The sequence below is a fragment of the Lagenorhynchus albirostris genome, chromosome 18 (assembly GCF_949774975.1).
Source record: "Lagenorhynchus albirostris chromosome 18, mLagAlb1.1, whole genome shotgun sequence".
In the NCBI taxonomy this organism is placed as follows: domain Eukaryota; kingdom Metazoa; phylum Chordata; class Mammalia; order Artiodactyla; family Delphinidae; genus Lagenorhynchus; species Lagenorhynchus albirostris.
Genome location: NC_083112.1, coordinates 62,152,618 through 62,164,913, shown reverse-complemented (window position 1 = coordinate 62,164,913; position 12,296 = coordinate 62,152,618). Strand labels below are relative to the sequence as shown.

General features: G+C 36.6%; 1 protein-coding gene and 1 non-coding gene across 2 annotated transcripts in view; both read right to left on the bottom strand.

Moving 5' to 3' along the window:
* The window catches only part of GPC5 (glypican 5), a 1,366,876-nt gene that overhangs the window by 192,925 nt on the left and 1,161,655 nt on the right, over positions 1-12,296 (bottom strand). The window lies entirely within an intron of this gene.
* On the bottom strand, positions 8,349-8,483 carry LOC132509065 (small nucleolar RNA SNORA70). The gene has a single exon (XR_009536885.1). It is a non-coding gene; the product is annotated as a small nucleolar RNA SNORA70 (small nucleolar RNA).

Sequence of the window (12,296 nt, the reverse complement as noted above, 5' to 3'; positions counted from 1 at the left end):
TAGAAACAAGCATTCCAGGTAGAGGCACCATCATGTACTAAAATGCAAGAACTTTACTTATATAATTAAAAGTATATATGCGCTGCTATTTCAAAATTTTCAAAATTTCAAGATACTGTGCTATTGCATCACCTACTATCTCTCTGAGCCCCAAGTCCACCATCCTGTATTCTGTGCTGTCAAGCTTGCAAACATTTCTCCGACTCCCCTGCCAGCTGACTTTCTCTTGGCGGGAAACACAAGAGGGAGAACGGAAGGCAGGACGAAGGCAGAAGGGATGACTTTTCTGCTTATACTTCACGTCAGCTTCTCAAGGCAACAAAAGACAACCACAACTTCAGCCTCCAGCTTCTTTTGACACACCGAGCACCAGCCATTCTGTGTCCTCTTTATAGGTGCCTGCACCAACTCACAGTGCCCCCTGGTGGTCTGAGCACCAATTACATGGCTTCACCTGTAGAGTAACTGGTACCAGTCGTTACGAGGCCCCTTCCTTGCTATATCCTGGCAACCCCACCTCTTCCTTTTTGTTCCCCCAGCTCTGGTGTGGCAGCTGCTTCCTGAAGTTATTAATTTATGGACTATTTTAGCATCTCTTCCTTGATATTTCAGCCTTTGAACATCTGGTGGCCAATTTCCTGCTTGAAATACCTACCATGGTTTCAGTTTTCCTGACTGTATCTTGATTAATACAGATCCCTTTATTTAGGTGTCTCTTTAATAATCCCTTGAGACAAATGTCACATCCTCTTTATTGCCTACCTGCCAGTTTCTACTTTTCTTCTATTAGCTGAAACCCAACTTTGTTTTTATGGCAGGTAGCCATGGTCTAGAGAGGAGACTAGGCTCCTCTACAGATCCAGGGTGGAACATAAATTCACTGAGCTAATCCTGCCATAGAATATAACTTTGATGCGAGGAGACATACGACCGGGGTTCTTGAAGGAGGTTTATCTCACTCTTAACACTGAAAGGAACACCTTCTCTTCAAGCTTTTTAAATATTTTTCCTGAGACTATGAAAGATGGAAGCTAGTATGTTATTTCTAGTTGATGAAAAAAATCAGTTGACACTGAGGATAATAGTAATAACCTAAGCATTTGATAGCACTGTTGGGCCACAGAATCAATTATCCTTAAATGTTTGCAATCTCTGGATTTCTCTATTTCTCTATTTTGTAAAATGAGACATTTTCATTGTTGGTTAAAACACTTTTAGTCGAGCTGTCTATTCCTTGCTATAACAATCATAAATTATAGAGTAGGAGATATGTATCTCCTTATCTATATATAGATTTAGATATAGATATAGATACACACATATACAGATATAGTTGTCTATATCTATGTACAATGCATATACACATAAACATATATAAATACATATGCTTTGCTTTTATATATTTTAGTAGCTAAGACTAATGGTAAGACTTAGTAGCTATTTACTAATGGCTAAATAAATATATTTTTACATTTTGCCTGTATAATGATTTTTCAATAAAAGGAAAGGTAAGGTAGAGGCTCAAACAGAGGAGATAGTATAAAATGACTGACCATGGAGAATAAAAGCTGGAAAGGTAAAATGATTAACACTCACAAATTCTAAAGTAAAAGACAGTTGGTTTCATTGTCATCCAAAGTGCCTCCCGAGAGAGTTATGGACATTTGTTTGAATTATATACACTTTTAAGGATTATTTTAGCATGTCCCATTGTCGAGCACCTACTCGGATCTGGTCACTATCTTAGGTGACATAGGAGAAGGGTGAAAAGCATGGGTTACAAGGCTTTCCTCTCAAGCTTGTTTATTTCTGAATGTTCTCACCGAGGACTCAGTTCTGCTTTCATGGAGATTTTTATGTTACATGTATAAGATAGAATGTAGTGACTAGGGAAGACCTGAGTGAGTCTGTTAAATAAATAATGCTATTTTTTCAGCTCCCTGACTGCTTTTATCTTAGGATCTGCAACACTCTAAAATACTAGTCAAACTTTAGAACGCCCCTGTGCTATGCTTATGGGTGTTCTTTTGCTGAGGTTTACTGAGGGGCAAACTGATGGATCATAGGCTGCCTAGAAAGTTACCTGGAAAATGCAGATCAGACCAAGGAGCAGCCTTTTTGCTGTAACAAGTAGTCACGTTCCCGCTACAGCACTGCCAGATGGACTAGATGAAAGCATCGTATATGTGGAGAGGGAGAACAGTGCGAGGTATTTGAAAAGGTAAAAACTTATCCTTAGAAAAAAAGAAAAAGCTGAGGGCTAGTAGATACACAGTAGAGGTGGCTCTGGATACCTGGGAGGGCAAGCTGATTTTTTTTTTGCCTTGAATGCTGGGCAAATTCTTTTTGTAACTTTCTGTGGTCCAGTTTTGTCAACTAGCCTCTCTATAATCTTAGTCACATACCTACATAGGGTTGACCATCTTTGCATCATTAGTTCAAGCTTAGAAAGAAAGAATGAGAAAGCAATCTAAATGGAGACACAGAAAGGATTTAGCAGAAAGAAAAAAAAAAACTGAACATCACTGAGAAATGGGTCCTCTATAGTTCGAAACATAAGTCGGTGAGATATTTAGAGAAAATACTTTTGCACTCTTGTCCCCAACCGAGACAGACCTCTAGACCATGAATAAAAATAATGTTTGGGGACAACCAGTCATTCCTGGAATCTGCTTATGAGTTTCCAGTAGACCTCCCCAGCCCTTGGCTTCCTCGTGTTGATCACTGCTCTGTGTACCCAGTGTTTACCCAGCCACGTTGTCTTGACATCCATATCCATTAGCTTTCTGGCTCCCAGTTTAGCTCCATTTCCTTGATTCTGGCAACTTTCACTTTGGTTTATTGTCTCCAAAAATGATCACCACTTATATTCCACATGGCTGCCTACACGTATGTACAGCACCTATTAATTCATTTCTTTATAAAATCTAAATTCGGTGAGTGCCAATCACGTACCAAGGACTAGCTAGGTGCTGGAGATCAGTTGTGAACAAGGCTCTGATCTTCTGGAGTTTACATGTTAAGGGGAAAGGACTGAAACATTAAAAATTATTTAAGCAAAAATTATTAGTATAAATAAATGTTATGTAAGAAAAACGTAGGGTATGTGTTGGCAAACAACCAGGTTTCTTGTCTGTGTTTCAGGAACATGATCCCAGAGGAAGCGACTTCCGGACTAACATCATGACTTGAATATACAGGGACATGAAGTGGGGTGGAGTAGAGAGGGCTTCTGGGCAGGACACCTTGTACAAAATTCTGAGTTGGGAAGGGTCTACTCTCTCTGAGGAATGAGAGCAGGCCAAGGATACTGGAGCAGATTATCACAAAGCAGGGAGAGGGGAAGGTTTAATGGACAAAGGCTCAGTGGCAAAAGGAAAAATGAAAAGAAGGAGATGGATTCAACTGCTGTTTACAACCTGGGGACACCTAAGGAGTGGAAATGAAGGGAGCAAGGTGTCTAGCGTGATTCCAAGTTTCCAGATGTTGAAAGGACCTCCCAAGTCTGCCTGATATGCTCCAAACCTGTGAGGCACAGGAAATGTGTGCCCGACCTACGGGCAAGAGTCATGAAAATGTAGCAACACAGTTCCCCTTGTCGCATGTCTGTGAAAGCTGTGTGTACATTCATGTGTGCCCAAGTGCCTATGAATATGCAGTGTGTGTTTAAGGTATGGAGATCAAGGAATGGCAGCAGTCATGTCTGGTGGTCTTTGAGTAGAGAGAGGAGGGTAGTCTCAGGAAACAAAACGTGAATGAGATCCATAGCTTTGAAGTAAAAACAAAAATGGAATGGGAAATGACCATGAATTAGATCCTTAAGGCTGAGCTGTCCTCGGGAGAACATAGGATAGGCAGCTTAGCTGTTGGTTACAAAAGCGGTACCCTTGCACTTACACAGAAGTACATTACTGTAAGTAATCTTTGGTATAATTAAAGGCAGGGCATTAATTACTGAGCATTATATATAGAGAGCCATCATTTGATATATTTTGTTTTTCTATTCCAATTATAGTGGTATTATTATTATGGGAATAGAATATTATTCAGAGTATTATCTGGAAATTAAAATCAAATGTGCTATAAATGTTCTACAAATTTACAAATTGTTTTATATACAGTATAAGCAGTTATTGATTTATAACCACTACTGTTTTCATGTTTTAAACATTTCAAATCAAATTCATTAAAATATTTTAATTGATTCAAAATCTATTTCTATAATTATAGTTTGAATGAGGCCTATATAATCATTATTTTCATGAGCACAAAATGTTTAAAAGCCAAATATATAAGGTTAAAGTTTTACTGCAGACCAAAAACGAATTCAGGTTTATTTCTCAAACAAATATATTTTCTCTTAATGTCAAATAAAACATTGTTGAGCTAAATATTACTTTGCCATGAAAAGAAACAAACAACAAAAATCAAAATCGGGACTTCAGCCAAGCAAGAATCAAAAATCTTACGGAGCAGAGTAGTCAGAGGCAATTTTAGCATTAACTATGCAATCTCTTAAAACGACACACAGCTGTGGAAAGACTGAAACATGCTCTTGCTGGCTGTGATATTGCAATTCTAAAGGAATGCTGACAAGGTTTGGCTTCTAAACTGCCTAAACTTAGCCTGAAAATGCAGATTGTTGCTACTCTCTCTGCCCTCCGCAGTTTAGATACCTGGATCTTTTAGTCTCACCATTTCTGTTATACCCAAGTACGATGAAACAGGAGCAAGAAAATATGTTTTCATTGCCTTAGGATGATTTATTTTGTCAAAGTTCCCAGCGAATTTTCATAGTATCAGAACTTCTATCATGACAATAGTTACTACTGAGAATAAAAGGAATTCTGAAATTTTCCCATAACGAAATATATTAATATTAGAAAGGTTTAAATTATTTAACTAGTTCATTAAAAATTATGTGCAATCACACATATGCATATATTCACAAATGCCTACAAATGAACAAATTTGCAGGAAATTCGTAGCAAATGTGTAATAGAAACAAATTTGTAGAAAATGAAGTTTAAAGGAAACACATTTTAAAATTTGAAAGCAAAGACCATTTATAGTTCTAAACAAAATTTTAAATATTTCTTCAGTGTGTCTAGCATTCATAGGAACACAGAAATTACTCCTGATTGTATTTCTGGATACTTTTTGCTCATTTGAAACTTCTAGGAAATACGCCCGCCATATTTACAAAACTTTTAGAGCAACTTATGAATTTATCTACTTTTAGGTAAAGCATCATTGGGCTATATCTCAATCCACAGGTAAATCATGATTCAGAATTATCTGCATTTTATATATACATAAAATATATATAAAAAATATATATACTTTAGATGCAATCAAAGTCAAACATGTCCCAAAATAAAATAAATACTTATTCACCTTATCGGCACGGCTCAATGGCAAGGGTCTACCGCAGGCATCGATTACAGCCATCCTCTCTAATCTTCACAGACTACTCGCAGCTCATAGATGAAAGTATGTCCTTTGCTATGGGCTATTCTCTCTTGATTAAGCGGAAATCCTCAATTTCATAACCTTTATTACCCATGAAGGCAAAGAAGAAAAACTCTCATTCTTTCATTCTCTATGGTGCCATCTTTACTGTTTGCTTTTTCTCTTTCTGTCTCTCTATTTTTTGTATCTCTTTGTGTCTCTGTATCTTCTCTTTAGTAAAAAATCATGTGCTTCTGGTTCCAACCATGGCCTCTTTTCTACATTTTTATTTTCCAAGACTTCTCTGCATTATCTGTCCCCTAACTCCTATTCCACTCTAGAATGCATCTATTCCCTCTTTTTAAATACATCCAGTTTGGAAATACTAGCCGTGGCCTTTTTACGAGCACAGACGCTCACACACATGTACACACATATTAATATATCTCTGTTCACTAAATCCCAGAAAGCTCTGAAAAACTAGATCAGAAATGTACTTTCTTTCAACAGATGTCAGGCAAATTTGGGGACAAAATATCTTTTTATGACTATATATATAAACATATTCTCATCTACTGAAAATTAAGCCTAATGCCACCATTAGTGTTGAGAGGCATGTAGTACAGGGCAGGCTTTTTCCCTATTTAAGAACTCAATTGAATTTAATATTAAGGACAGATGAGATCTTTTCTTGAAGCAGAGGAGGAAACTATAAGGCCCATAAAACAGCTCCTCTGTCAAATATTTGTGATTAACCATCAAATCACACTAGTCTCCTTGTTAAATCCTGCATTTCAGAAGCATGTATGTTACTGGGAAATTACAGAATACATGTAATTCCTCTATATATGTAGAGATTTTAGTCCAAACACCTAAAGATAAAATTTAAATCCTGAGACTAATATCTGCACTTCAAATTTCAATGAAAGTGTTCTCCAGCACAGGAAATGGACATTTTATTTCACTAGTCTACCTCAACTTCAAGTTAATCTTCTTATAAGACCATCTGTCTTACAAAATATATTTACACATCAATTTACTAAACTGGAATCAGAATGTGTGCAAGAACTGATGTATGTACAAAAATGTTGGTTATATGTAATATAGGATTTTCATTATTGATAGTATTTTTCAATTAGAAGAATTATAATTTATTATATTATAGAAGGAAACAGAAACATTGACATATTGCCAGATTTTATCTTTAAATATTCACCAATTTTTGTTTCCATTTTATCTCTCCCAGTTTATTAAATTAGTAATACTGAATTTGGCAAATATATTGGGTAAAACTGCTATGTATCCATTTCAATACCTAGTAAAAATCAGTGGTAATTTGAATGAAGCATTGGAGGAAGGATCCTGAACAAGACTAGGATGGAATTCATTGCTAATGTACTGAAAGTTGCATACAGCAAATCCATCTGTTTTCCTAAAGTAACAAAATTTATTTGTAATTTCCTAGAAGTAGATGGGTAAAGTAATTAAAAAGTTTTCTTGGATAGTAAATCATTTATTTTTTTCAATATAAGGCAATTCTAACTAAAGGAAGCACGTAATAGTCATTTCACTCACATTTTAGTGATGCCTTCTCATTTTCCAGAGTGATATTTGAAATTTTATAAGATTAGGCATTTATAATTTATAGCAACAAACCAATCAGTTGGTGCTGCCCCAGATCGTACGTGCTAATATTTCACTTATACTGTGCTTAGGAGGAAAATTATTGGAGATATGTCAGCTTATCTGTGGAATGGGTAAGCTGTTTGGCATACTCTTCCTTACCAAGCTTTACAGTGCTACTGCATAGTTTATTTGCCTCCAATTCAAAATTTCTCTTGTATTAAATTAGCGACATAGATGAGCCATATTTCTCAGTGCTTTAGAAAGCATCCTTTTAGAGGGATGGTATTGAATTGAGATATTCTGAGCAGTATACATCAAAACTTTAGGGTCCCACAGCCAACTCTCCAAAATTTCTGGCTTATTTAAGAACTCAAAATCAATCCCATATATTCAGAGAAGGCAGAAATAATGGCTGAGAACATTTGCATCTCAGTTGATTTGATTTTCTTGTTGTAGATACTCTATTGCTTAAGATAATGGAGAGAGCACCAGGGAAAGGGTCAGGAGATCTGCATTCTAGTCCTTCGTTAGGCAAGGAGTATGTAAGGAGCCTCTATCTTCCTATATGTAAATGCACCTCCTATTTTAAGGCGTTAATGTGAGGATTTTATTTTTATTTAATTGTATTTAATTCCAACAGAATTACATAGAATTTTTATCTCCCATCCCCTCTGTTCACACACATGTAAGAAACTAAGCTGTTCCTCCTCATTATCCCATTATTGTTCCTTTCTTTTCATTTATTTTAAGGCCAAATTACTGCTGGTAATGGGAAAAAAATATGGCAATAGTGAATATACAGCATCTGCAAGCCCCAGTGGTAAACTGTGTTAGCACTTTTTTTTTTTTTTTTGACAAGAAAGTAGGGTTTATTGGTGGGCATGGGTAGGGAGGGGACAGCGCCAAGGCTCTCACGAGTGCAGGGCCCACCATTTGTCCAGGGGGCCACGATTAGGGATGTACTTGACCCCACAGCCATCTGGGATGAGCCGCTTTTCTGCCACCATGTTTTCAAATTCATCTGCATTCAACTTAGTAAATCCCCACTTCTTAGAGATGTGGATCTTCTGGCGGCCAGGGAATTTGAACTTGGCCCCACGGAGGGCCTCAATCACATGCTCCTTGTTCTGCAGCTTGGTGCGGATGGACATTATGACCTGGCCAATGTGGACCCTGGCCACTGTGCCCTGGGGCTTTCCAAAGGCACCACGCACACCTGTCTGGAGCCTAGATTGGGGACAGCATGCCAGTCATTAATGTCCACTGGAAAGGCCTGTCTCCAAGGTCCCTTAGGGCAACCCATACAGGCAACAGGCTGCATACACTGCCGAGGAGGCTGCTGTTTGCAGCCCTTGCGCACCGGGCCCCCATGGGGAAAAGAGCACAGTCGGCTTAACTGGCTGCAAAGAGTGTTAGCACTTTTGAGTGCATCCTTTTAGAAATTTTTAATGCATGTATATTCTCACTATGTGAGTACAAGGCCACATGCTACACACTCATTTCACTATTCTTTTGCAACAAAATATTTATTGGCCATTTTCATATCAATACTTCTTTATATTTGAATAATATTCTGTAGAATGACCATTTTATATTTAATTAGTTTCTATTAATAGACTTTAAAATAAGTTAAGATGTTTGCTATTACAAATATACTGTAATAAGCATCTTCATATATTTATCTAGATTGACTTTTATTTTAAATTATTAGCAGTGCCATTGCTGGATCAAAGGAAATGAGCATTTTAATTTTAATATGGGAGATAAAATAAGTTTATTAAATAAGTTTAATAAATAAAATTAAAATTAAGTAACAATTATTATTTAATTGTTCTCCAAAACTTTGTACATGTTACACTATCACCAGCAATGCATTAGCATGTTTTCTTCTTTATATTTGCCAAAACTGGATATTTTACACTTAAAATTTTTGCTGATCTGATATTATTATTTTTAGTTGACATTTCTTTGGTTACCAGTGAGGTTGGGCAGTTTTTTCACATAAACTCTGGTTATTTTAAATCCTTTGAGGCATTCATTTAAGCAGTTCTTTAGTAAGTAGTCTGTACATTATAATTCCAGTTTTAACTACCTACCTTATTTAAAAAGTGAATTAATAATAGATGAAGAGAATTTGGAGAATATAGAAAATCTATCAAAACAATTGAATGAGAACTTCAGAAGGAAGGGAAATGCTGCTATCAGATTAAGTAAGATGAAGGCTAAAAAATGTCCAATGGATTTGGTCATTGAGATGGGTCCAAAGCCTAGAATCTTCTATATCTATCCCCAGACCTAATAAATTACCAACTATTGCCAGTCCTTCCTTCTAATATTTCTTATTATCTCCTTCCTAAGCCTTTCTTACCCACCATATTTAATTTCTGATTATCTTTTTCCTGAATTAAGCCTAATGCAACTATCAAACCTTCACTCTCCCAGCCCTCCATGATGCCTCCAGAGTAATAGTTAAAACTCTAAATCTGACGGCATCACTGGTCTGGCTTCTTCATTTGTTTACCATCTTCAAAAGATAAAACAGATGAAGTCCTTCTATGTCACTTAATGAATGTTTTGAGTGCAGATTTCTTCCATGTTACTCACCTGCCAGAACCAATCCTCTGTCCCTCCCCCTTTGTCCTTTGATAATAATAAATAATTTGAGTTATTTGTATTTCCTGAAAATTTTCATGCTTTCATATCGTAGTAGCTTTGCCCATGTTATTCCCTATGAAGAGTTTCTCTTTGCTTCCTTCCTGCTTCTCTCTTCCTTCCTGTAAGTAAAAAGTCTTACTTCTTAAGTTCAGGTCAGATGTTACTTTAAGGTTGCAGACATCCCAGTTTGAATTCTCTCATCTGGGGTAGGTATTTCTTTTCTATCTCACTGGAGTTTGATACCACCATTATTATAGTAGATATCATATTAAAGTTGAAAGAGTTGGTTCACACACCTGTTTTTCTACTTGGTGTAAGCTCATTTGCAGTAGTGATTATGTCTCTGGTTTGAATAAAAGTGTCTTAACAAGGTTTTGTTTGTTTGTTTGTTTGTTTGTTTGTTTAAGAAGCAGACCCTAGGAACAGCAGAGGAGAATTCAAGTGCAAGTCATTTATTAAGGAAATACTTCCAGGGTAGCTGGTAGGTAAAGCTGGGTAAGGAACAAGAGGAGGCCAGGTAAGGATGGAACCCCAGGAAAAAGGCCCACAGAGGGGCTGCAGCCTGATGCTATGGGGAAACTTTGGAATGTAATCTAAGCCTCAGAGCTGCTAAAATCCAGGCAATGGATCTGGGGCTTCCTTACAGCTGCATTTCTCAGTCATATGCTAGTGGAAGCCTCAGGGGAGGTCAACTCCCAGGCACTTCCAGACCTCTTCACGCAAGGGCCTAGTATCTCCAGTAGCTGAATGTCACTGCTCTACACATAAACCGTATGCAGGCACTCAAATTTTGAATGGCTGGCTGGCTGGCTGGCTACATGACAAACTATGAAACTGGGGGTTACTTAGAGGACAACAGGGAGGCATTGAAAGCTTCTGATGAAGAGAGCCGTACCCGCCAAGTGATAAGTTAAATAGATGAATTTAGAAGCATTGTGAAGACTAGATTAATAACAGGAAAGTCTAAAAGCTGGAGCATTGTTTAAGAGTAAATTGCCATGGTAATAAGGGCCCGTTTTAGCATGTAAGCGGCAGTAATGGAAGGTTAGACATGATTTGATTGAAACTGCAAAAAAACCTCACTTTTTTTTTTCTTATCTCCTTTGTCTCACATATTCAGTCCGTCATCAATGAATTCAATCATTCATTGATGACGGACTGAATATGTGAGACAAAGGAGATAAGAAAAAAAAAAAGTGAGGTTTTTTTGAACCCAAGTAACAATGAGATTACTTACATAAAGGGAAAAGCAGAACATACAGGGCGTTGAGTTAGGGTGGGTGGGGGCAGGGGTAGTGTTAAAACGCAGATCCTAGACATGATGGGCGACAGTAGGGACAGGCATACTTGATCTCTGAAGACATGACAGCCTGGAAATATAGATTTAAGAGTTAGGTTTGAAGATGGGAGAGCTGAATAAGGGACAGGGAGGGGACTTCATGAGAGGTTACGGAACAACGATATTAAAGACCAGAACTATGGCAAATGCCACATGTAGAGACAAGAAAGAAAGGCAACAGGAAGAGGGAGAGGAGAAATAGAACAAACTCACAATAACACAGTGTTAAGGAGGCAAATACAAGAGAAAGTTTCAAAAGGGACAGAGTAGCTTAAGCCTTAAATCCTCAGAGAGTTCAAATATAAATAGAATTGAGAAAAATCCTGCGTATCAAACTGAGGATATGCTTTATGTCCTTAGAGAGTTTATGCTGGGTGGTAAAAACTCAAGTCAGATGACAAAGCATAGATCCATAAGAAGAGGCTGTATTCTTATGTTTCTCCAATGGAAACAAATTGGTACAACTTTTCTGGAAATCAATTTAATATATGACAAACACACTTAGTCAACGGGTCCTCTATTCTAGCAATCCCACCTTAATTTCAGTAATCCTAAGAAATCAACTAGATTTAAAGTCCATATTTTAGGTTCACAGGCTATTCATAATCCTGTGAGCAATAATAGCAAAATATTGTAAAAAGTCTAAATATTTAGCAATAGGAGAATATTTAAATCTAGACAGAAACAAAAGAGGATGTCTTACATAATCGTTATAGACAATTATTTTAGAGACTACTTAATAACAGAATTCTTTGATAAATGTTAGGTGAACAGGGAAGGCTATAAAAGTACCTATAATGATGTTGCAAAAATTTATCTTCTGTATATTACACATATGTGTGTGTATTTGTAAACATACACAGACAATCTCAGACACAAATATACATATATATGTGTATATATATAAGATAAAATATGAATGTTGATAAGTGAATCTTGCTTAATTGATTATAATTGTTTTTTTTCAAGTTTTTCAAATGGAGCATGTTAAGTTTTTATTTTAAAAGTGTAAGTGGATGGTGAAAGTAGAATAATTATAGAATCATAATATATAGACCTTTGTTGTCTAATATGGAAGTTACTAGAAATGTGTGGCTATTTAACTTAAAATTTTAAACAATTCAAATTAACAAAAAGTTCAATTCTTCAGCTTCATTAGCTACATTTCAACATATCAATGGCTATGAGGTGGTTGGTTGATATTTTATAGCACAATACTGATTTA